This window comes from Varanus komodoensis, unplaced genomic scaffold, assembly GCF_004798865.1.
Source record: "Varanus komodoensis strain SLA01 unplaced genomic scaffold, ASM479886v1 scaffold4, whole genome shotgun sequence".
Lineage (NCBI taxonomy): Eukaryota > Metazoa > Chordata > Lepidosauria > Squamata > Varanidae > Varanus > Varanus komodoensis.
The window spans coordinates 46,822,209-46,848,536 of record NW_025335941.1 but is presented as its reverse complement, the minus strand read 5'-3'; the positions used below and the strand labels follow the sequence as shown (position 1 = coordinate 46,848,536).

Genomic DNA, 26,328 nt, shown 5'->3' with positions numbered 1-26,328 from the left:
TAACAGAAAAACCCATGCACACCAGAATAACTCTGTGAAGAATACACAAAATTATTCTAGCCTATTGTTTATTTAAGTCCTATCCCACCCGTGGGACTTGGAATGGGTAATCAGAGTATGAAAAAATAAAGCAAGGCAGAGAACATTTTTTAAAATACTGAAAAACAGATTACACCAAGAAAAATATTATCTTGTTCCCAAAGAATTACAGAGGCTCATTACATAAGATGTTAGACAAATGGAAAATGTAACTTTCCTCTTCTTATGCTACATCATAATGTTTTGGAAACTCTCCAGAGTTTCAAAGGAGTTTGCCTTGCAATACTCAGAACTGGGTTTCAGAATAGTACAAGTCTAAGGCTCTAATCCTAGGCACAGGTACCTGGGAGTAAACATGGCTTAATTCAGTCATGATTAAAATAAAATCCCATTGATATTAGTGGGTCTGCTCTGAAGTATGAGTAATCAGAATCACCATGATGGATTTTACTGGTAGGATTTAATATTTGCTAATGTAGGGTTGAATAGGCCCAGTTGAATAAATGAGACATCATGTAATAATGAGAAACTGAGGTCCCACTGATTTCAATGGGTCTACTCAATGCATGAATAAATCTGGGTTCAATACATAGATTCTGCTCTTTGGACTTTAGCTTTAATTAGCCATTTTGTTGTAACATCAGCCACACAGCCCAGCTACTATGAGATTGCTTCATAACTCATTTTTTTCTGCTTTAAGAGCAATGCCTCTTAAATAACTCTGGCCAATTCGGTACATGAACAACAACAATAACAATGTCAAGGACAAAAACTTTGTTGAAAGGTTTATGCTGTATCAATGGATCAATATCATACTTTCTGGGAGATGTTTTTGACTTTTCCAAATGTCAACATCTTCTAGAAAAAGAAATCTGGCTTTGCTATACCAATATCACTTGTAACATTTTACTGAAAGTCTCAAAGTCATTTTTATCATTTGCAGGTGCTGCTGGGAATTTTATGGGCAAAACTAAAATCTTTTGAAACTGCATCCAACCTTTTATTGAAATAATTCCCTGCTGGATAATCAAACCCACTTGCTTCAAGTGAGCTACCATTTAGATGGGTCTACACCAACAAAAACATGAGTATTTCTTTCGTCCAAAAATGAGACAACTGATATTTTAAAATGTAAATATTACTCAGGTTGCTATTTGGCAAGATCCATACATGGGGAAAGGAAACAGCATGAGAATGCATGGCAGCTTCAACGCTTACACTAGGATGTTAGTACTATGTTCTTTTTCCAAACTATGACATATTACAGAAAATAATGTATAAACTCATTTTACAAAGTTTGACACCCTCCTTTATTAATCAGCAGAAACAATTTTTGTTCTATGTACCTAGTTATCCACCTGTTCAAGGTTATGCTTTCAACCATCAAAACCCTAAATAACTCAGAACCAGAATATCTAGTAGACCATGGGTCCTCAAACTACGGCCCAGGGGCCGGATCTGGCCCACCATGCTCATTTGGACCCACTGTGCCCATGTCCCAAGCGTACACGCTGCTGCCCACCTCATCCCGTGCGCGGGGAAGCAGCGGTTTGCTTGCTCGGAGAAAACGATCTCTGCCTCGTGTGCCCACCTCGTGGCGTGTGCCCGCCCCTGCCTCGCCTCCCCTCGACATGCGTGCCTGCGCCTCACCTCGCCCTGCCTCACTGCACACCCTGCCCCCGCCTCAGTGCGCGCACCCACACGCGCCACCTCCGCCCCCACGCCGGCCCGTGTGCACCGCAGGCACCACCTTTCCGGCCCGCGCCCAGCACCGGCAGCTTCAACTGGCCCCCTGGTGGAAAAGTTCGAGGACCCCTGTAGTAGCCCATCTTCCTTTCTATATGCAACCAGGCAACTTCAAGGGAGACATTGGTTCAACAGAAATGCAATTTTGCACAATAGAAAATAAACCCCCCCGTTTATTGTGAATTTTAGTGCTCAGAAGTAAGGCTGTGCTGAGTCTCTCCAAAATCTGGTTCTGACTCCTTCCAGTGCCTGTTCCCTTCTAAGGAAGTGAGCGGGTCCTGGAAGAAGCCTACGAGCATTTACAGGCTCGAGCTGTGCAATCAGCAACCTTCCCCAGCTGCCATTCCCAGTGACCAGCCTTCTTTCCCACTCGCTGCCAGTGGCAACCTGACCTCTGGGCTGCCGCAAAGAGTCTGGGAAGCCAAAGCCTGTAAGGCCCGGGACATGGGTTAGGGTGGGTGGGCAGAACGCCAGGACCAGGGTGCCGGTGCAAGGCAGGGTTCAGAGATAAGAATGGAGTGACAGTCCAGAGTTGGTGCTGGGGGGAACTTCACAGTTCAGTATCATACAGAAAGGTAGCACAGTCCACAAAAACAGTCCAGGAGTTAAGCACTGGGAGGGCAGTCATGTTCAGGAGCAGGTGAGGCCAGGGCAGAAGGGCACAGGTACCTGGGGTGGTAGGCATGGTTGGAAACAGGTGCAGGATTGCAGGATTGGCCAGGAACAAACAGGAGTAGGGCAGGAATGAACTGCAGCATGCAGGACCGAACAGGAGCAAGGCGGGGACACACAGGAGTGAGGGTCAAGGCGCAGTGATGCAGCGGACACAAGGAAGTCACAAAGACAACTTGCATGGTTGTGACAGAGAGCAACAGTGCAGTGAGGCCATTCAGGTTGGCTTCCAGGACCCAGGTGCACTGCAAGTTTGTCTCTCAGCCGTTTCCTGCCAGTGCTTGAAAAGGTGCTCTTGGTTCTGGAGACACCTGCAGGGCTAGCCAGGCGCTGGTCCTGACATAACCAAGGAATCGGGTGGAGTTCCCCTGCGAAGTGGATTCCTCAAGCATCCCTTCTCAGAACTCCATAGAGGGCATTCCTTCAGCGAAGGATGGCATGAGGAAGGCAGAGTCTATGGTGGGGTTCCCACAGCATGACAAGCAAGCCTATGTGGTTTCCATGGTTTGTGTTTTTCTTGCCTGGGTGTGCCTGACAATTGAGGCGTTTCTAAACTAACAAGGTTTCCCATGCCCCGCCAGCTTGCACCCCATCAGCCGCCACGCCTGAAATGCAATCCCACACTGGGTGGCTGCAGCAGCTCCTGCAACAGCTGCTGCTCTTATTCTGTGATAGCGACATACCAGGAGTACAACAGCCATGGTGCTGGGTTCTGATGACCAGAGAAACCATGGTGAAGCATGAAAACCCACAAGCAGCTGCTTCCAACTGCAGCTACGAACCCAGTGTAGCACGCTGAAATACCACGTGGGGTTCAGATGACATGGCAGACCGTCCTGTGCAAGAAAAACACAAGTCAGTGGCTTGTTGTGCCATGTGAACGCGCCCAGTTTGTCAACTTAGAGTGGGGAGCCATTGTGTCCTCCCAGGACTGGTGCAGCAGAGATCAGGCAGAAGAGAAAACAGGTAGAACAGAGAAAATGCCCCTCAGGCACACAACTAGAGGGTGAAAGAGTAAATCCATGCTAATACTGTAAAAACATGAACACACTTCATGCAAAACCAGCATCTTCTGATTAATTTTGCAATGCAATCAGTTCTCTCTTGATGTTTAAATTTTAAAATTTCCTAAAGACAATTAGCCTTTATCCCAGTATTTTGCATTAGCCTTGTTCTAGTTTTGTTTTTATTTTTATATCAGCTTGCTGTGCTTTGGAGGAGAGTTTGATCATGACCACATCAAGAGAAAAGAAGGCTTGGGAATTCCACTGACATGCCTCAACCTCCTCTGACTAAAGTTTTTAAAGTAGAGTCTGAAGGGGAAGAGGTTGTTGCCCTGCTGAAAAACCTGTCACTACAATTATCTCAGCAGTCTAACCCACTTTAGCAGTTGCAGCTGATCCAGGATTCTATCAAAACTCTCCAGGGATCCATCAGTTCTATTGAAGTCTGCCTTAAACTGAAGAAATCAAAAGTTAATACGTTGGAGGATCAGGTTACAGCTCATGAGGGAGCTATGACAGCTTCTCACAGTGTAATATTTGAGTACGTTTCTCTTCTGGAAACCTCTTTCTTGGAAAGCTAATTTGCATGTCCCTGGATGATGGAACAGTCTACTCAGCCTACGCAGGTCTGTTTGGCCCAGTTTATGGATACATCTTTGCATAAGGCATTGCCATTGTCATGAGATTGCAGGTTCGCTATTGAATGAGACTATGAGTTCCTGGTTCCATGTGAGGGTCCAGAGTGGGATCTGTTATGGTGAAGTTTCTATGGGGTTCAACTAAAGAATACCTGCTCAGAAAGATGCTTTGGTGAGGCTCTGCTAGTGCTTTATCTGGATTACAGCAGGGAACTGAGATCGGAGAAGGCAATTTACTAAGGCAAGTGTCTTGGGAAGATTGGTCTTGTTACCTAGCACCTTTTTGTTACTGAGAATACCATGCAATGTGGTTGCAAGTAATCCCCCCAAGCTCAGAGGGTGCTGAGCATCCCTTGGAAGGTGGGAGAAGCAAGAGGACTATGATTGCTTCTGCATTTCCTTAGCTTCCAAAGCAGTTAGACAGCCAAATTGTGGAGGTTCCTCACTGCTCCCCACCCTGTCCCACTGCCCAGATTGCCTCCTGTCTCTTCCGAAGACAGTCTTTCCTTTTCAGAAGCAAGCCAGTGTGGAAAGAGGCACACCAACTGTGAGGCAGCAGGAGGGCCTCTGAAGCCAGAGTCTCAGCTATGATGTCAGAGTGTTTTCCCGAGGCTGGAGGTAGCCCTCTGACCTATCCTATGGCTGCCCAGACATGCTGCATTCTTACATACATATGAGCAGCGAAAGTAAAGGAAAAAAATTGTTTCAAGTCATGAAGGAGCTGAACTCCTAAGAGCACCATTTCAGCTTGACTGCATGGATTGATGGACAAACCCTGTTTGGAGGATACGGTTGGTCCCTGAAAAAGCAACAAATCAACATAGTCTATGTCATCTAGGAGGACGCAAACTGAGGGAGAGGCCCCTGTCAAATACCGCCACGTAGCCTCTTGGGTTCAGAAGGCAGAAAATGTGCTGCATTTTGAACACCTTCTGAAAACTCACCTGCTCATAAAGTTCTCCCTGGCTTGTAACTGATTATAGAACTGCTCCCTCTTTTTATTTATTTTTGTTGTTGTTGATTTAAATGGTAATCTTTTATTGTTGTACTTTATTTTAATGGTAGCTTTTAGTAGTTCTATTTGCATGTAAACCTGTTAGATATTTTATCATATCAAGTGGTATATCGCTGGATCACTGCGTTGGCATCCTCAGGCAGTGCTTCACTCAGCACAACTTTTGTTTTGTGTGTGCCTACCGGACATTACAATGTTTCTTTTAATAATGGTCTAATTTGGCTAACTGCTGATTAGGGCAAAGCAGCTTAAGCATATTTTGGCAGTGCCCAGTAGTTGCTTCTTTTTGAGTATAGGGTATTATACGGATAATTAACTAGAGCAGCCTTAATGCATTCCTTTACATTATTTACCTGCTTCATAGAAATTAACAAAGGTCACCATAAATGGATTCTCTGAGTCCTTTTGAAAGCAAAAAATCCTGGCATTGCAACACTGGAAGAGCAAACATTCACTTTCAACATTTGAATAGGTGGCATATAGATGCCACCTTCCTATGTATACTAATTTGGATATTTGCACTGCTTTTGTGGAGGTCTATGTTTAACTGACAGTAAACTGCATTTTCCTATATATGCATTTCATATACATCCAGTATTAACTTTAAATGTATATGTTAAAATTTAATATTTTACATATTTTAAAATATTTCATTTTAAAAATACCTAAAATGTATATTATTTATTTATAACATTTATACACTGCCCCATAAATTAATAAATGAATACATTGACAAGACATTTTCATGGCCCTAGAATGGATCTGGGGTTTCACAGGACGCTCCATTTTCTTAGGCAGAATCATGTGCACAGAGCAGAAAACCTAGTTATGGTCCTTTGGTCCATCCAGCCTTCCCAGCTGCCACTTTCAGCTTCCAATGCTAGATATAATTCCAGGGAGCAAGTGCCATTGAACGTGAAAGGATGTACTTCTGAGTTGAGATGCATGGCAACCCTGGGATGCTCTTGCTGTCATTTGGCTGCTTTTCTTCCTCAGGCCATGGAGGGCAGAAAGGTGACATGTCAGTGGGTGGAGAATTGGAGGACGAAGGAGAGGGATGGACCCATAAAGTCCAGGAGCCTCTCCAATACCTATTTATACACCTACTGCTGGAGAGCAGGGGAGCTAGATGGGCTGGGTTGCTTGTCTAGCTCAAACCAACGCTGGGAAACAGGAGGGTATAAAAGACACTATTACCTTCCTGCCCTGCCTGGATTTTGCTAGCTAGGCTGTTCTCCACCCCCACTTTTTCTTTTCTTTTGATAGCACCCATTGGTCTATCAACAAAGCAACCCATTACATTGCACCCTAAAAGTCAAGGACCACAGAATGGAAACAGTTTTATTTTTTTTTGCTTGTTGCGAAGTCATGTCTGACCCATTGCAACCCCATGGACAACATCCCTCCATGCTCTCCTGTCCTCCACCATCCCCCGGAGTCCACTCAAGCTCACACCAACTGCTTCAGTGACTCCATCTAGCCACCTCATCCTCTGCTGTCCCCTTCTTCTTTTGCCATATATTGTTCCCAGCACTAGGCTCTTCCCCAGGGAGTCCCTCCTTCTCATTAGGTGGCCAAAGTATTTGAGTTTCATCTTCAGTATCTGGCCTTCTAAAGAGCAGTCAGGGTTGATCTCCTCTAGGACAGACCAGTTTGATCGTCTTGCAGTCCAGGGGACTCGCAGGAGTCTCCTCCAGCAACACAATTCAAATGGAAACATGGTGCCTGGTAAAGAAGGCACACATTTTATTTTATTTATTTATTTTATTTATTAAAACGTTTCTATGCCGCCCCATTCGCCGAAGCCTCGGGGCAGCTCACAACATAAAATTAAAATACAAGAAATAACAATATAAAATAAGTCGCCCTGGCCAGATAAAATAAGCAAATAATAACAATTAAAATGATGCTTAAATAAAATGGTCTTCGCCTGGTGCCGAAAAACAAATAACAACGGCGCCAGGCAGACCTCTCTGGGGAGCACATTCCATAGATTGGGCGCCACCGCAGAGAAAGCCCTCCTCCGAGTACCTACCCTCCTAATTTCTTTCACGGAGGGTTCCCGGAGAAGGGCCTCTCCCGCAGATCTCAAGGGGTGGGCGGGCGTATATGGATGTAAGCGCTCCTTCAGGTAATCAGGAGCCAAGCCCTTTAGGGCTTTATAGGTCATCACCAACACCTTGAATTGGGCCCTGTGAACATAACGCCCAGTCCCCGTCAGCAGCCTGGCAGCTCTATTTTGAACCATCTGAAGTATCCGGACCGTCTTCAAGGGTAGCCCTACATAGAGCGCGTTACAGAAGTCAAGGCGGGAAGTCACCAGCGCATGTGTCACTGTCTCCAGGCAGTCGTACTCCAGGTAGGGGCGCAGCTGATGAATCGGCCGAAGCTGAAGGAAAGCACTCCTCGCCACTGCTGTCACCTGAGCTTCCAATGAAAGCTCCGGGTCGAGGAGCACTCCCAGGCTGCGGACTTTGTCCCTAAGAGGGAGTGCAACCCCATTCAGGACTAGGTTCAATTCACCCTCTCCGAAGCCCGATCCGCAAACCAACAGGACCTCCATCTTGTCTGGATTGAGCTTCAGTTTATTGGCCCTCATCCAGCCCATTACCTCGGCCAGGCATTGGTTCAGTACAGCCACTGCCTCACCTGGATTGGTGGAAAAAGAGAGGTAGAGCTGGGTATCATCAGCATGCTGATGATTCCATAGTCCACACCTCCTGATGACCTCTCCCAGTGGTTTGTCAAACAGCAAAGGGGACAAAATGGACCCCTGCAGTACTCCATGGCATAGCTGCCATGGTACAGAGCCATAGCCCCCCAGCACCACCTTCTGGAACTGGCCATTGAGATAGGAGCAGAACCACTGCAAAGCAGTGCCTCCGACCCCCAGTCCCGCTAGCCTATCCAGGTTTGATACCTGGTTGATGGTATCAAAAGCTGCTGAGAGGTCCAGGAGAACCAACAGGGACGCACTCCCCCTGTCCTTCTCCCTGCACAGGTCATCGTACAGGGCAACCAAGGCAGATTCAGTACCGTACCCGGGTCTGAAGCCGGACTGAAATGGGTCCAGATAATCAGTTTCATCCAAGAGAGCTTGGAGTTGTCCCGCCACCACCCGCTCTAACACCTTGCCCAGAAATGGGATGTTGGCCACTGGTCTATAATTAGTGGCCATCTCTGGATCCAGTGACACTTTCTTCAGGACCGGTCGGACTACTGCCTCCTTTAAAGGGGCAGGCACCCGACCCTCCCTCAGAGAAGCGTTAACCACTTCCAAGATCCAGATCCCAATCCCGTGCTTGGAATTATTTATTAACCAAGACGGGCAAGGGTCCAATAGACAAGTGGTGGGACGTACTCGTCCAAGCACCTTGTCCACATCATCGGGCCGCAATAACTGAAATTCATCCAATAATTCTGGACCAGACGGTTCCCCAGAAACCTCTGATTCACTAGTGGTGTCTAGCTCGTGACGAATCTGAGCGATTTTCTCCCTGAAATGCATGGCAAAGTCGTCACAGCGGGCCTTTGAGGGTGGAACCAGATCTTTCTTAGGACCTGGACGAACCAGGCCTTGCACCACTCGAAAAAGCTCCGCCGGACGGCATTTTGAGGAGGCAATGGAAGCGGGAAAAAACCTCTTTTTCGCCACCCTCACCGCCACAGCATAGGCCCGATAATGGGCTCTCAAGTGTGTTCGGTCAGATTCATCCCGTGATCTCCTCCACCTACGCTCTAGCCGTCTTCCAACCTGCTTCATCACCCGCAATTCAGGTGTATACCAAGGGGATGAATGGGCTCTGCCTGGTGGGAGAGGACGCTCAGGAGCGATCGTGTCCACAGCCCTGGTCATCTCCCCATTCCATAGTTCGACCAGAGCCTCGACAGGAGCACCAGTCTTGTCAGCCGGAAACTCCCCCAGGGCCTTCAGGAATCCATCCGGATCCATCCGGCTCCGGGGGTGGACCCACACAATCGGGTCCGCACCCTTGCAGAGGGAGAGGTCACTCTCAAGCACATATGAATGCAAGCATATTGTGAATCTTTATACTGAATTGCCAAACCCATCTTGCATAGTTTGCAAAGCGCTCATTGTTTGTAGAGACTATATGCTAGTTTCTCTGTTTGATGGGAAAACTCAGCCACCGCCCTTCCCCTAGTTTTCACAAAAATGCTAAGTACCTTTAAAGCTGTGCAGGCTGGAGGTGACTGCCCATGGTTGACTCAGAGCTGGTGAGTCAGTAGGAATGCTTGCCAAGTCTCGTTCTGCTTGCCAAGCTCCTGGAGTTAGCATCCCACAACGACATTGCCATGATGAGCAAATGGACCCAGAGTTATTAAATGGCTTTTCTGACTTGGGAAAGAAGCATTCTTTGCTCCATTAACTGTTGCCCACCTGTCAGAAAATTAGTCACCACTGCTAATTTATAACAGAACTCCAAAAAGAAAGGTTCTAAAGTTCATTTTGTGAGCCTGAACCATATGTATGGGAACTCAGATTTAGGGTTGGAAATTCAGGCTGAGACAAGCTCATTACCTCACCATATTACAGTTGACCTAGCAGAGATAGGGAATTCACTGCAACATCGAAGAGAAATGGAGCATATGAAATGATCAAGGATCAATGCATGGGGGAGGGAGGGGGGGAGAGAGAGCGAGAGAGAGCGAGAGAGAGATTTGCCGGTTTGTGTTCGCTTTTAACCATGCTCTCTTGCTTTGGAGGTGCCATGTTTTATCATGCAGTGCAGTGTCAAGTATGGTTACCCAAAATAACATTTCCTTGGGTTCACTGTGGGACTTACTCCCTAGTAGGAGTGTTTCAGAATGTAGTCTTAGTTCTTACTCAAAATATAGGTCTATTAATTTTCACTTTGAACTGCACCTCCACATGTCTATAACCTAGATATACATTTTGATGGTGCATTTCTAAGAGATATAGCAGTGCCTAAGCAGTGGTATAATTGTCCCAGGGCTTGCAGGGACCTGGGACCATGTAACTCCTATGAACTACATAGTTTAGTCCCTTAGAGGAAGGGTCCTGCATAGGAGGAAAAGAGTCAGTTTGTTCTGCTGAGAAGCTGAATGTTCAAGAATTGATAAGGGTATAGATAAAGGGATTATAATTCATATAATTGACTTATTACTTGCAGGGCTAAGACTTTGAAACAACAACCCTGAAGCTGCCTTTTGGGGTTGTCCTACAGTTTGGAGTTAAAATATCTGCAAAAGACTATCAAATGTCTTGTATAACAGGAGACACACTAGGAATGGCTAACTTTAAATGTGCATGCAAAGATGAGATATTTCTATTTGGACACAGAAGGGCAATGTATTTTGTATTGGAACAATTTCCACATCTTTTTGTGTAACTGTGATTCTTACTAAAGAACCATGCACTTACATGGTTACATCACATATTCAAAGACAGATCCCTTTTTCCAACATTAAAAGCAAGCCTTGGTGAGCTCAGCTTGAATAAAGAATATGTGATTCCCTACCTTTATATAGGATTATATAGGCAAACTCATTTTATTTATTTGATATTTGTCTGTATATTTAATGTAATTTAGCTATGTATTTACATCCTGACTTTCTATGGCAAAAGCATAGTGCTTGTATGTACAGTTCTCTCTCTCTGTTCTCTCTCTTCTCTCTATATAATTGGAAAGAAGCTAAAATGACATTCATTAAAAACCAGAAGCAATAAAACAGTGTAATAAGCATCCCAGGAATAGCAGATAAAAGTATATCATCTTGGGGGCAGGGGAAACCTAATTAAAAATGCTCAAACCAAGTTTGAACAAGATTGGAAATGGTTTAAATGAATTTGGAATGACAAGCAAATTCTAAGTTTTGGCAATCCTTTTCTTACATAAGGAAATTCTCCAAACAAATAGGATGTACTTGTAAACCAATACAGGCTTTGAAAGAATTGTCTTAGATATTTTGTTCAGAAGATGCATATAATTATTTTCCATGTGAAACTAATTATACACATTGTAAGCTCAGCAAACTGGATCAATCTACAGGGGTATCTGGAGGGATAATTAAAAATGAGGCAAAAGGGAATAATATGTAAATTCTAATATTCAGTAGTGCTACTAACATTGTTATACCTTGTCTTTTATTTTTGTGTGGCTTGTTTTAATAAGATTGTATTCTTTGCATCACGTCTATAAAAAGACTATATTATCTCCCTCATTTTAAATGTAATAAAATTTACAATGTAACTCAGTGCAAATTTAACAAAAATAAAACAGCATTTTAAAATTACCCATTCTTAAAAATAATTTGAAAAGCTTAAATGTGGCCAAAGAAGGGTCCAAACAGACCTTTCTTGAGAGACTATTCCATATTTCAGATGTCACATCTGAAAAGTCTCTACCATTTCCTCCTGTGGCACTGGAGGTGAATCTCGGAACATGAGTGACAATTCATCCGATTCTGTTCAGGACTTTAAAGGTTAAAGCCACATACCTTAAATTAAGGACATAAGCAATGGGTAGCCAAAGAAGCTGATATGAAATTGGCTTAGCACAGCTCATCCAGATGAAAAGTCTGACCACAGCGTTCTAAACTATTTGGTGTTTCCAGGCTGCCTTGAAGAACAGTCCCACCCATTGGGCATATCTGAATACAGAAGCAACTACTGAGGCGTAGGCCCAATTTTGACAGAGTATTAATCACAATTGAAAAGCAACACATGTGGGTCATACCAGAAGTGTGTGCAAATTTTATATTTCCTGACAAACACGTTTGAGCTTAGCTTTGCCACCTGAACCCATCCTGCTCAGCAGATGATAGAGCACATGGCACTGTATCTCACTGGCATGGATGTTATGGGCACCACGATCTTGGAAAGCACATGGCTGGCTTACTCAACCATGCAACTGTGCCGTTTGTGCCTTCAACACAAAGTTCGGAAGAAGAATGCTAAGTGCATTTAGCTAAATGTTCTTAGTAGTCGCCCCACCATCAGGAGCATGGATAGCACTGGATTCTCAATTGTGAGGACTTGTCCAATTGAGCATGCTCAGGGTATTCCTTCAGACCATAATGATCCATGTACCAAAACTGGGAATGGAGGGAGTGGAGGTGGCTTGCGAGGAGATGTTGCAAGTGATGTGCATGGTGTGCACGCCACAGGTCCCTACACTTTCGGCACTTGCATTTTCCAGCAAAACCCCTTAATAGGGCTAATCTTCTGTCTTACATTGCCATAGGTTTAGGGCCTAGGTATCTGAAGGAGCACCTCCTTCCTTGTACACCTGCCCACCCCTTAAGGTACAGGTTGGAGGACCTTCATTGGGAGCCCTCTTTGAAGATCAAAAGAGTGGCTACTTGGAGAAGGGCCTTTTCTGTGGTGGCACTCTGGCTTTGGAACATGCTCTTCAGACAGGTGTGCCTGGCACTGATGCTTTATTCATTTTAGCGCCAGGCCAAACCTTTTTATAGTCTTGGTATTTTAAGATCTGACTGAGATTTTAATATTGGGTTTTATCAGATTTAGGTCTTATTGTATGCTGTCTTTTTGTTTGTAGTGCCATCCTGAGACCCCAGTAAAGGACGGGGGGGAAATGCTATAAATAAATAAATAAATAAAACCCAGCCCAACTGTAATGTTATCTCAGTGTAGAAATCCAAACAGAGGAATTCTGGCTCCCTTTCAGATTTCCATTCTGTGTATTTACAGTATGTTAATTATGGTTCTCCAATGCGTTAGTCCAAAATGCCACTCCAGAGAGAATGTTTCTGAATTGCTATGATTTTTCCCTTTAAATAATGCCACAAACCAAATGCACACAGGCAACCTAAAGGCGAAAGGCTCAAAATTCATTAATAATTTTGTGTGCTCACATACTTGTCAATGATTTCATTTTTAAGGACGTCAAGAAACTTTCACACACACACGCACATGTGTGAGTGCATGAATGCATACGTGTGTGTGTGAGTGCATGTGTGCATGTATGTGTATAAAGGCCTCACTCGAACAAGTTCTTGAGCAATTTTAATTACAATTTGAGGCTTTACACCTAATTATTATGGAATATTTAATGCTTGAAATAGTGGGAACTAATTTATTGAAACGCTTGAAGGTGCTAGGATAGCAAAGCGTCTCTTCTAAATGTGTACATTTATGATGTCTTGATAACAGAGAGCTTAACAAAGACTAGAAAGATCTTCCCCAATCCTGATAAAGGGCGTGGAAAGCTGATGCAGGCAAGGCATCAACAATCGCCACAGGCACCAATTATAGCCAGGCTAAATGCCTTTACTGTGCAGAGAATGTGTTAAATTCTCAAAATAGCCTGTTCTTCCACACATATTTTGCATGCCTCTTGCTAAATAAGCTTTAAAAAAGTTTGCCTAATAAAGCATGTTTATTTATCTTGGTTGCATTTCATTAATCATCTATCCTGATTAAAATTCTCTTTGTGACAGATGAATTTCTCGATACAAGAGTCTTATCCTGTTTACATGCACATTGGCTCAAAATCATCACTTTGTTGAGTGCGGCACATGATTCGTAACATAAGGATGGATTCTCCTTTGTCAATAAATAACTATCTGGAACCAGGTGACTGGACATTCACTTGGCTTGCCAATTATTGTGCTTCATTTAGTAATGATTCTCATGAAAAATGAAAATTTTACTTCTGCAACCACCATGATCCTGTATGTACAATTCAAGGAAATATTAGGCAGGATGGCATCTGTCCACAAGCAAGTTCTTCTAGGTTGTGATCCTGTGGCCCTGATGGGGTCCCAATCCAGTCTTCTGGGGATCCTCAGGCGGCCACACCCTGTTCTTGGCTCGCCAATCACCGACTGTTTTGTGCAGCTGAAAGGTGGAAACGCCTCTGCTATAGCGTTGGTACCTGCCACAACACCCTCAAATGAAAATCAACCGCTACTGGGGGTATTTTGCTTCTGCCCTCACCTATTCAACCCACTGCTGGAATGCTCCCAAGAGCTTCTCTGAAATGAAATTCTTCTCTTTGGAAGAATGCGTTTCTGCCCCCTTTTCCATACAATTGCACAGATCTCCTTTTCTGCCTGCACCTGCATGAGGGAAGGCACATGGAAGCAAAGAAGGAAGTGGAGGAACTGGCAATAAGGGGGTGTTCCCTGATGCACCCCAAAGTGTGTTCACTGGAACAGGCACACTTAATTCCCTCCGGCTGGGACTGATGAGGAGGAAAACATAAACCATGGGGAAAACCCTGTCTTTCTGTCCTGCCAGCACAAGTTTCGCGAGGCTTTGGATCTGGTGGTTTATCTTAGATTCTCCTACTCGTGCTCCTGGTGGAAGCACTTGTGCACACCGTCACCTGTGCTGCAGCCAGCACTGCATCAAGGATGGACGCGCACAGGTGGCTTCTGAGGTCCTGCATCCCAGAACAGGGGCTGACTGACAAGACCCAGAAGTTGCTGCTCCTCTGTGCCATTGCAGCCTGCTTGTTCACCTGCCTCTCATTCTGCCCTGTTGGGGTAGGGGGGGGGAGATGCCATTGCCTCTTTGCTCTCTGCTTGTCCACATGCAGGCAGTTGCAGAAATGGAAAAAAGGACAAGGACCAAGAGCAGCTGGGGGTGAGAAGGGAGACGCACGGAGGGAAAGCCCCGTTCAGGGCACCTTGCCCGGAGCTGATATTAGCAAGTGCGCTTGCAGAGTTATGGCACAGAGCAAGAGTTGTTTTCCCAGGGGCTGCCTCCCAGTTCTGGAAGTACAGCTCCCTCATGCCACAGGCTGTGCAAAGTCCAAGCTTGAGCACATCTTGGAAGTGTTGCAAGACCTGCTCAGAGCTATGTTAGCACAGCAGGGAGAAAAGTCATGGAATACAATCTGCCTGCTGATTTGTGTTCCTGTTACCTATCGAGCTTTCCAAGATGGGCTGGATTTTCAATATGAACAAATGGACTAACGGACAGGGTTATTTTTTCTGAATAAGAACCAAGACATGTGCGTAAATATTCATTTTCAAAATTGCTCTGTGCCTAGCATCAGTTTAAAAAAGCTGGACAAGTTACAGGCTTCATTTACTACAGCAAAAGAAATTCGTGCAAGACAATAGTCCTTCCTGTATCCAAAGCCTGCATCTGGATGCTGAGATCAGCGTATCAGTGAAGCAATTCCCTTTATGCCAAAGAACAGACCGAAATGCCTATCACTTTAACCCATGTACACAGAATTTAAACTGATTTAATCCTACAGACTTTCAGCGGGGTGGAACTGTCTTACAGCTAAGTCCAGGAGCTTAACGGCATTGTTCACTAGACTGTAAGATTCAAGCATGCACCTGGGTCTTTTATTATAATTTGTTGGTTGATTTTCTTTGCTGGTTGTCTTGGGAATAGCTGACCTGAAGAGAAGGAGAGTTTTGTATCGTGGTCAGACTAGCCATCGGGAGGCCTCTCTGACTCACTCAAAATTCTGACTAGCTCTGGAGATTGTCAGCTATAAAGTGTATTCTAATGGAATCTGCCATGGTGGGACTTGGAATGACAGGGCTTAAGAGAGGCTGAACTTAGATCATAGAAGCACTTGGTGGCTGCTTAAAAATGCTACGTACATTAGCAGTCTTTTGTCTTGAGCCAGCTGAATACATCTTTCCACATTCTGGTGCTTTTTTCAGGCTAGTACTGCCTAGATTCTTATGCATCATATTTAAGGTAGCTTGGGGGACACAGAACAAACCAGTCAGGGCACAGGGCTGTCGGAACATGATGGACTCACAACTGTCAGCACCCAGTGTGCACTGAAATATGCTGCTGCCGTCAAACTTAAAGGTGAGAATCATCAGCCTTGAGCATATTGTCAACATTTCTGTTGCACGAAAGCACATCTCAGCAGTTTGCAATGCAAATTAGCACTAGGATAAGTTGCAAAGCATCACTGTGATCTTTGAGACTGCTGGTAGTTTTTGCCTAGATCTAGGGATGTATGAGAAACTTGTTTCAATTCATTTTTTATCAAGATTTCCCTAGTTTGGATTAATCCAGGGTAGAAATCTGTACATTTCCATGCTTTCAATGGGATTCACCCCTTCCCCAATATGTTCAACAGGTAGGATAAATTTGAAAAATGTGCATGAAAAATGCATACTTTCAAAAATTCACAAAAACAAGTTTAATAAGTGGAAGAAAATGCATGCACATGGATGCACGTAGTTGATGTACACATTTGGAAAATACAAATACATTTTCATGTGAAAAATCTGCAAAAATCATGTGAAAACCCCCACAGTCTTTCAGTCCTGAGTCAGAATGAGATGGAAATTGGAGAACTTCATCAAGTTTGAGAGTTGCTGACTCTCACAACCTTTCCCACATTTAGAAGCAGGATTCATGCAAGGACATGTGTGTCTGCGGCTGAGGAGGGACTACCTACTTAGCACATCTAAGTCACGCCTTCCTTTCAGCATAGAACCCAAGGTGGCAAACCTGGGTGGTATTCAAGTCCCCCATCCAGGCTCTGACCAGAAGCAGACCTTTTTAGCTTTGGTGAGGGGCAGTATCCCAGTGTGCCATGTTTCTGTGAGATCTACTGTGAGTGCGAACAATACCTAGCCGTTGTCAGCAAAACCCAAAATGAATAGGAATCCTTTTTTCCAGAACTGGGGAGGTCAGCAGAGCTCTGTTGACCTGATCTAGGAATAAGCATTTCCACTTGATTCTGGTGTTGCTTTGCAAAGTGTGCAATGCTGCACCCCCCATGGCAGAAATGGGGGTTCCACTGGCGCAACACAATCAGTGGTAGCGAAAGAAAGAAAAAAATCCATTTCCATATTTGGACCATTGCACAGCCTAGCCTTACTGTACTGTGCAGTTTGGCATTAAAGGCATAAACATGGGCAATATTTAAAAAGAAGTCAAAGTGGATATTTCAGCCACTTGTGTAAGGTTGGCTCCCTCGTGGCTTTGTAATTTGCATGACAGAGATTCACAGAGTCAGCTCTTAGTCACAGTCCTTCCTCACACACATCCAGCAGGCTGCTGACACACACACAGACACACACACACATGCAGAAATATAACATATCACAATGTTTTCATCATCTAATTAAATGATGAAAACATTTCAAAAGGTGGTCTAAGTATGAGGTCTAGGAGAGACAAGAGATGCTTTGGTGACAGCATGGGCTCTAACCAGTTGGAACCAGAGACGGACAGCTTATGAAGGCGACTTAGATCAGGTCAGACTGTCTGTCCATTTGGCTGGCTATCCGGTATGTTGGGACTCCCCAGTCCTTCCTAGCAGAGGTCCTTCCTGTCCCTGACCAAATCTGCACCTGAAGTATGAAGGCTGCGTGCTTCTCCAAATACCGCAACACTGTCGCCAGTCCAAAAAAGCATATCATTGCATAAAATGCATTTAGCAATGCATAATTTGTGCTCAAAACAAACTGTGAAACAAGTCTTGAATATTTTTTCCCATCTGGATTTGATCCTCCCCTCCTATGAAAAATATGAGGACATGGACGGACAGCACATCTGGATGAACCTATGCAACAGTGACATCATCTGAAACAGGCAGAACTATGAATCCCTACCCATGATGTCAGCCTCCCCCAAGTTGGCACTCCTCAGACAGGTCGGACTACACCACCCATCGTCCCCAGCCAATATGTGTGGCCCAAGTTGGACAGACTTGTGCTATGTGATCCTTTTAACTGACATGGTCCGGGATTGACGCTGGGACCTACCACTGAGCATCTGCTCCAGACTCACACCATTCTTCCTCATCGTGCCCAGTGCTCAGCATTGCTACAGAATCTGCCAGAGGCACTTCCCAAACCAACCAAACTACTTGACCCGTTGGCCCACTCCGCACTGCCCGGACAAATGAAAGTCCTTGGCCATAAATGGTCTTGCAGATCCTTCTCAAAACACAGCTCTTTTTCCTCTGATAATGCCAGCTGCTACTTTACTGTCCAGGAGCAAAAGAAATGCCATTAATAACTTGTGTGTGCCAGCGAAAATTTGGACTATTTTCTCCCATGAAGCCTGCATTCATTCCTGATTTCATGATGCAGTGTTCACCAGTGTATCAAGGAGTGGCAATTCGTATGAGAAGAAAGATAATGTGGTTTGAAACATTCGTACTGATATTTTAAAGTCATGAATTTATCTTAAAGGCAAACTCTCTGCTAATGAAGGGAAAGGGTCATAGAGAAGAAGAAAAGGTTTAGCTGGACACACACACACACACACACACTTATAATATATATTATACACACATGTATCTATGTGTCACACTAACTTGTGTGTCTTGCTATTAGATTTTGTATTTGGTTTCTGAAAATATTTCAGCATTGTGGTTAGTTTCAGGCAACTTCCCAAACGTGGATTAGCTATGTTTCAAATAAAGAAGTGGCAACTCCAAAGCACAAGAGCTATTGGAAAACAGGGCCCCATGATTAAAAACTTAGTGCTGCAGGAGTCTGTGGCATTTTGGGGTGGGGAAAGCAAATGACATGCACATGTATTACACATCAGCTACTGGTGGAGAGCTCGTAATTCCCTGGTAGCTACTTCAACTTTCTAATCCCGTACAAGAACATGGGGAGCTCCTTTAAACAGGGTCAGGTCATCACCCCATCTACTTTAGCATTATCTACAGCAGGCGTGGACAGACCTGCAAATGATTTGGACCAATGTCCAGCTTTCCTGAGAGCAAGTCATGCTGGCAGGGGCTTCTGGGAGCTGAAATCCAAGCTTCTGCCCAATCCGTTACCTACAGAAATTGCAAGTACCATCACCTTCAGCAAGCACCACTATGGTGGCTAAGGATGATGAAAGTTGTAGTCCAGCATATCTGGAGGGTGACATGTTTGGGTATGGTGGTCCACCCTGAGTACCAACCTCTCTCCATGGTCTCAGGCAAGAACAGAACTGGCACATGGCAAGTTGAGCCTTGGATCTTTGGCAGGTGAAACTTGTATGCTACCTTTCAGCCTATTAACTTGGCGGCCGAGCACTTTTTTAACAGAATGCAGACTGTTCCAGGCTCAGTCCTGGGCATTGCCAAAGAGGACTGGACAAAACCTCAGCTGACACCCCAGGGAGCTACTCACAGTCAGTGTCAGTGAAACTAACCTAAGTGAAAACAAGACTTTAAACTCCTCCCCAACTTCCCTCCTCCCGTGATATCTGGAAGCATGGCTGCAGGGGTGCAGCCCATAGCAGGTCAAGGATGGGGAAGTGGTCCCCCGACTGCTTGAAATTGCCCACCCTATTATAACCCTGTTACAGGCAGGGCTGAAGATGAGCTATCACAGGGAGGTCTGAAAGGAAGGTATCTTTGCAGTCGCAAGACTCTCTAAATACTAAAAAATGGCAGGGTTCACAAATGGAAACAAGGTTAAATAGGCGGAACAAAAGAACAAGAAAAACAAAACCCCTAAAATCTCCAGCTATATTCACTCTATTTGGGTTCATTTAGAGAGTAGTACAACTAGACAGGCAGGCAGACATAAATGTGTGTGTGTGTTGGTGGGAGGATGGCAAGATCAGACTTCAGGCAAAACCACAACCTCTTCTTCTCCCTTTCTCCATATGGCTGTGCCTTCTCCCCCTCTCCCCCTTGGCAGACAGCCCCCTCCTCACACACAGTGGCCACACCAGCTGTGCCACTGCTTTGCCCCCGGAAGCTCTCCTCCCGTGCAAATGGCCATGCTAAAGGGGCATCAGGATTGTGGGGGAGATGGTGGGGAAGATTTCCTTTAATGACAGGCACGCTAACATTTAATAATACATTTAGCATCAAGTCTTCTTTGGCTCCGTATTGCAACGATATGCATTGCCCTCCTGTGTTCCTCTTCACCTTATCCTCTTGAAAAACATTCTAATTCATTTCTGGAAAAATGCACTTAATTCCCTCACCCTTTTTTCTATACATACTGCTGGCAAGAGCTAAAAGGGTTTTACAGGCCAAGCAAATGCTTTGCCAAAATACACAGTGCACTGAAAGTGCATGAAATCATTTCAAGAATCAGTGTGATTTTTACCATTAAAAATTATCTGTTTGAATGTTCTTGGAAATTGATTAGTTTTCCCCTTCCCCTGTAAAACATAAAAAAGATACTCCTTAGAGATTCAAAATGGTGTCAGTGGAATTTTCTGAGGAGCTGAGAACCAGACTATTCATAGCCTCTGTGTCTCTGTGTTTATTTGGACAATCAATGAGGCTTCAGGCAAAACTAGCTGTTACTGGAGATTTGTGGCAGCTACCAAAGCATTATGTCCGCATCTCTACCTCTCTGCCTAGTAATGTGCAGTAGCAGATGCTCTAGCACGTAGGGAAGGGCTGCAGCTCACACTTCCCTTCTGAATGTAAGGATGGGAAAAGGCGCCATCTGAAATAATAATAAACAGCTGTCTATCAGTGGAGGCCAGCTGGAGACATGCTGGTGACTGCCAGATGTGTTGGACTACCATTCCCATAATCCCTGACCAGTGGCCTGCTGGTTGGAGCTGATGGGATCTGTAATCCAAAACATTTGGAGGGCCTCCATGAGAAAGTACTGAGCAAGATGGAACAGTGGTGACTCAGTATAAGAAAGCTTCTCATATCTGCTTTTAAAAACTACTGAAATAGCAAGTTCCAGGTCTTCACCATATTTTATTAATTACCTTATGAAAATGTAATCATTCCACACAACTGATGATTTTAAAGTCATTTTGAGATTTTTTCATACTGTATTTCAGTGAATTGCATTTTTAAAAAACTCATTTTATCTCCAGGGTAGAACATTTGTAAGTCTCTTGTGAAAAAAAATATCTCACAGTAAATGACCGGCAGATTGCCTTAGGACTTAAGGTCAGGAATATGCCCTCTGGTTTCATGGCTTTTCACTCGATTGTGTAGAAACACATTAGTTGAAATAATTGTTCAGAATGAAAACTGGGGGTGACATTTGGAAGAGGAGTGAAAGTTGAGGGTGGAAGCAAAGCTCGGGAGGCTGGGAGAGAGAGATGAATGGCAACTCTGCTGAACTTGTGAATGACAGTGGCAATAAAATGCCCAGCTTGTTGTATGTAGTTTTTAGACTACAAAATGGCCCTGGAAACAAGAAAAACAGAATAATGGTGGACCCAGCTCTCACACATTACAGTCTCACCAGACAGATTTGTCTGATCCTGAAGAAGAGGCTGAAAGGCAAAGTTGGGCAGGCGTCTTGCTAGTTTCAATTTCCAAGTGAAAATTTCCTTTTTCAATTTCCAAGTGCAAATTCTTAGGCAGAGCATGAGAGCCAGCCTGGCTTGAAAATAAACAAAAGGTGTGTGTGTGTGTGTGGGGGGGGCTTTTCAGAGCTGGAGGGGGAGCAGATGGAGGAGGAGCTGCATGACCCAGGCAGGGGATGACAGACAAGGCAAGCAGGCCAGTTAAGACCTGCCCGGCATTCCTGCTGCCCAACCCTCAGGCGGTGGAGCCACCCTGAAGGGGGAGTCAGGAGCTTTTCCGGAAGGAGGGAAGGAAGGGAACTTTCCACTTGGATTCAGTGCTTCACATGGGCAGATGATTCACCCACATCTCAAAGAGAAGATTACTTCGATTCATACTGCTCTGTACTCTGTTAAGGACTGCACTTCTAAAGTTTCATCTGCTGGAGGGAAAAAATTGGGAGGAAGAAAGCAACCTGCTCCTGACAATGATAATAGGAAAAGAGTGTTTGAGCTGTTGTTTTACTGGCCCAGTTCTGGATGTTGTGGGGGCACTACTGCTGTATTTATTTATTTAAATGTAACATTTAAGCATGGGTGGGCAGTGTGGAGCCCACGGGTGCCAGTTACTCACAAATACCTTACCTGGGTCCTGTGGGGGTAGGGGGATCTGTGAGAGAAAATGTGAGAGAAAAACAGAGCACAAGTGAAAGTGACTGCATGGATGGAACACATCCAGAGGACAAGGGGAGAAAGTAATGGTGGAAGAGGGTGTGTTGGTTGCCAGAGGGATTCAGGGACGGGGGGAAAAGAGCTTGACTTTCTGAAATAGGTTTCTGTTGGCACTGAAAATGGTGGTTTTAAATGAGCTGTTTTGTGTGTTGGTGCTCAGACCTCACTCCACTTTGGTTTCCACCTTTTGGGCAGGTTGCATGACTTAAACGGCTAGTGAAATTTCCCATAACAGTCTTTTTGTGTTGGTGGCCAGGGCAGGTTCTCCCATTGCCAAAGGTGCCTGCAGACCCAAAAAGGAGGCCTATGACTGATTTAAACAGAAGTCATAGCAAACTCTTAGCCTTCAGATGGAGTGTTTAACTTATGGATTATTGTTTTATTGTTCTTTGAATGTAATTTGGCACCTCTGGTAAGTGGACAGGTAGAAGAAAAACTATTTTAATGAACAGAGCAAATGGATATGTTTTAGGGATGGATAAATCAGTCAATTTTGGGTTGCTTGCTTTTTTAACCTTATGTTTGGTTTATCCTGACCTTTTAAACTTATTCTTAATGAGAATTTCAAAAACAGAACCCAACTGCAAAATGAAATCAAAATACAAATAAAATTTTGCAGTTTTCTTATGTGGTATTTAAATAAATCTACAAAGAATACATATATACCCATATCCTACATATTTTATGTATAACAAGATATACTATTATTGAAGGAAATCATCCACAGATTTCAAGAAGGGAAGGCAAAATATCCATATATTTGTCAACCCATAAATTATGCTTAAAAACCACCCATTTGAAAATTGAGGGAAAAAATCAGTTGGCATTGACTTTGCATTAAGTTCAAAGAAATGGGCAGACAGTTAAGAAGAACATGCATACCAGGGAAGATTAAATAATTTTCCATTCACAACTCTTATCTGAATTATTACATGCTCCCAAAAGTAAGCAGCCATTGGATATTGCCAAAATATATGAGTAAGAGAAATGTTAGTTGCATTGCACCTCCGGCAGTTGGCCAATTTAACTCAGACTTTATAGAAAAAACATTGTCCTGAACTTTAAGAATTTTCTCTTCTTATTTTCAGTTTGCATTTTTGTGCGTTTGTTTCTCCTAATATATACATTTTTGTATGGTTTTTGTCTGATATATTTTTGCAAAAATGTTTCTAATACAATGCATTGTAGGATGTAATTCTCACTCCTATATGTGTGTACCAAAAGAAAAAGGACAAAAAAAAAAAGTTCTGCTGAATAAACCAAAGGTCTATCTCCACATCCTCCAGACTCATACCTCCTTTTCTCATATGTGTGTGAATAAATGATATTACCTGGTGGAACTTTGAAGAAATCATGTCAGACTTTGAAGCTTTGGGAAGGAAACTCAAGAAGTTTGGGACTCCTAGTTTTCTCATCCATACTTGCACTAATCAGTAGAAGAGGAACAGAATGGAAAGAAAAATACTCCAGGTGAATGCCTGGCTATGAAGATGGTGCCAACATGAGAGATTTGCATTCTCAGGCCATGGGCTACCCTTCCCAGAAGATGGATTGCTGGCAAGGGATGGGCTGTACCTCACAAGAACTGGGAAGAATGTGTTTGGCCCCAGCATAAAGAAATTCACCAGGAAAGCTTTAAACTAAATCCTACAGCCGAGAGAAAAGTAAGCTTGTTAACAATGGACAAAGGCTTATTCACTGCAATGGAGAGAGCAGCTCTGCTAGCACCCAATAATAGTCTTCCAAATTTTGTAGGAAAGAAAATAGACCATAAAACACATGGTCTTCAGTGCATATAACTTTTAATATATGAGGGCAAATAAGACTTAATAGGTGTAACTTAAATATGGTGGGATGACTCCCATGATTGGAATTCAGTCACTAGAAGAAGTATTCTAGAAGAAGAGAAGGAACAGAAGGGGAGGCAGTGTTGAGAATACATATATCTGCATAGAAATACAAGAAGATGAGCTTAGTAGCCCCATTGAGAGCATCTGGATTAAAACAAATGGAGCAAAGAATAAAAGGAGCAAGAAGGGAACTCTGAGTGAACATGATTGCATCATACTTAAATTCTTGATTCTAGAGGAAGCAAAGGGTGAGCATAACCAAAAGTGTACCTTGAATTTTAGAAAAGACAATTTTAATAAATGTAGAACAATGATAAGTAAGGTCTCATGGCAAATAACTCTAATAAGAAAATTATTAGATTTTCTAGACTCTAATAGATTCATTAGACAGTAATCATTCCCAAGATGGAAGGGATTTTTTTAAAAAGAAAACTCTAAAGGCAGAAGTACCAACAGTTCCAACAGGAAAAATGGTAAAAGATAAGAGGAAGCAAATTTGGCTTCAAAGAACTTAGAGATGACTTGAAAATAAACAATGACATGTGCAGGAGGTGGAAGGAAGCCCAGGCTGCAAGGGAGATGGCATGAAATTGCAGGGATGATGTCTGAGAATAAGCTGAGGATAGCAAGGGATGCAAAAAGCAACAAAAAAGCATACATTGTAAACGAGAGAGGAATGAAAGGGTGAAACAACTCACTGAAGATGGCAACATGGTAACAGATGAAAAAGAAAGGGCAGAAGTGCTCAATGCCTACTTTGGCTCAGTCTGCTCCAGAAAGGGTTTATGACCTTCCCGGAAAAGGTGAAATACAAGATGAAGAGACAGGGTTCAATTGGTCAAGGAACACCTAATTGCTCTGAATGAATTCAAATCTCCAGGGTCCAATGAACTGCATCCTAGGAAAATAAAGAAACTGGCAGAAGAAATCTCAGAACCACTGTTTATCATCCCTGAGAAATCATGAAGGATAGATGAAGTGCCAGATGACTGGAGAAGGTCTTATGTTGATCCTATGTTGAGAAAGAGGAGGAGGCTAAGAACTACAAACCAGTCAGTCAGACATCCATCCTTGGGAAAATTCTGGAGCTAAAAACAATCTGGAGCTGGCTATGGAATCAGCCTCGATCAGTGACACCTTCTCATCAGTGGAACCTGGGTAGAAGTAATGAATGGGGCACTACAGGGCTCAGTCCCGGGCCTAGTACCCCTCAAGATTTTGTTAATGACTTGGATGAGGTGGTGCAGGGAATGCTTACGAATGTTACTGATGATGCAAAATTGGGTGGGTCAACTAAAACCCTAGAAGACAGAAAAATTCTGTCTTGGTAGTCTTGGTAGGCTGGAGTGCTGGGCTGAAAACAACAGAATGGTATTTAATAGGGACAAATGCCAAATTCTGTGGGGGGCGGGGGTGACTCAAAATGCATAGTTACAAGATGGGGGAGACTTGGCTCAACAGCACCACAGGCAAGAAAGATCTTGGAATCGTTGCAGTCTGCAAGTTGAATATGAGTCAACAATGTAATTAAGGCTGCCAAAAAGGCCATTTCTGCTTTATGCTGCATTAATAGAAGGACCATTTCCTAATGCAAAGTTCAAGTTTCATTCTGCTCAGCACTGGTTAGGCCTCATACTGAGTACTGCATCAAGTTCTGTGTATCCAGTTTAAGAAAGACAGAGACAAACCTGAAAAAGTTCAGAGGAAGGCAAAAAAGATGATGGAGAGACTAGAAACAAAACACTGCAAGGAGAGACTGAAAGAATTGGGCATGTTTAGCCTTGAGAAGACTGAACTGGGATACAATACTACTCCTGAAGTAGTTGAAAGATGGTCACACAGAGGAAAGCTGGCATCCCAGAATGCATTTCACAGAATAACGGGCTCAAGTTAAAGGAAGCTAGACTTTGCCTGAACATCAGGAAGAGCTTTGCTATTGCTAAAGCAATATGGCAATGGAAACAATGATCTAAGGAGGTATTGTAGGCATTCAAGATATGCTTAGTTATTCATCAGTTTGGGAAGCTTTAACTTGGAAACCTATATTGAGCAGGGGGTTGGACTTGATGGCCTTATTGGTCTCTTCCATTTTTATGATACCATGACTCTTCTTTTGGAAAACTCAATAGCAGGGCATGAAGTGCTTGCCCCACCGCCCCCCAGCAGCTGCTACTGAGAAGCACAGTATGTCTGGACATCTTGCTTGATTAAACTGTCATGGCCACTGTGACTTAAGCCATCAGCCCAATATCTTACAATTTAGATCTTTTAGAATTCTGATGCCAATTGGATGATTCACCCATCCTGGACTAGTGTGCACATCCTTTGGATGTGTGGGATGGAATGTGCCTTCCATCCACACAAAGCAACTTTGGTACCTCAGTAAAGAGGGTGTTCTGTTGGATAGGGTGGCCAGAGTATGAGCCATCCCTCCAAAGTGCTCTCACTTGACAAGCTGAAAAGC

General features: G+C 43.9%; 1 protein-coding gene across 1 annotated transcript in view; it reads right to left on the bottom strand.

Moving 5' to 3' along the window:
* The window catches only part of ATP8A2 (ATPase phospholipid transporting 8A2), a 433,576-nt gene that overhangs the window by 134,689 nt on the left and 272,559 nt on the right, over positions 1-26,328 (bottom strand). The gene's annotated exons all lie outside the window — the stretch shown is intronic.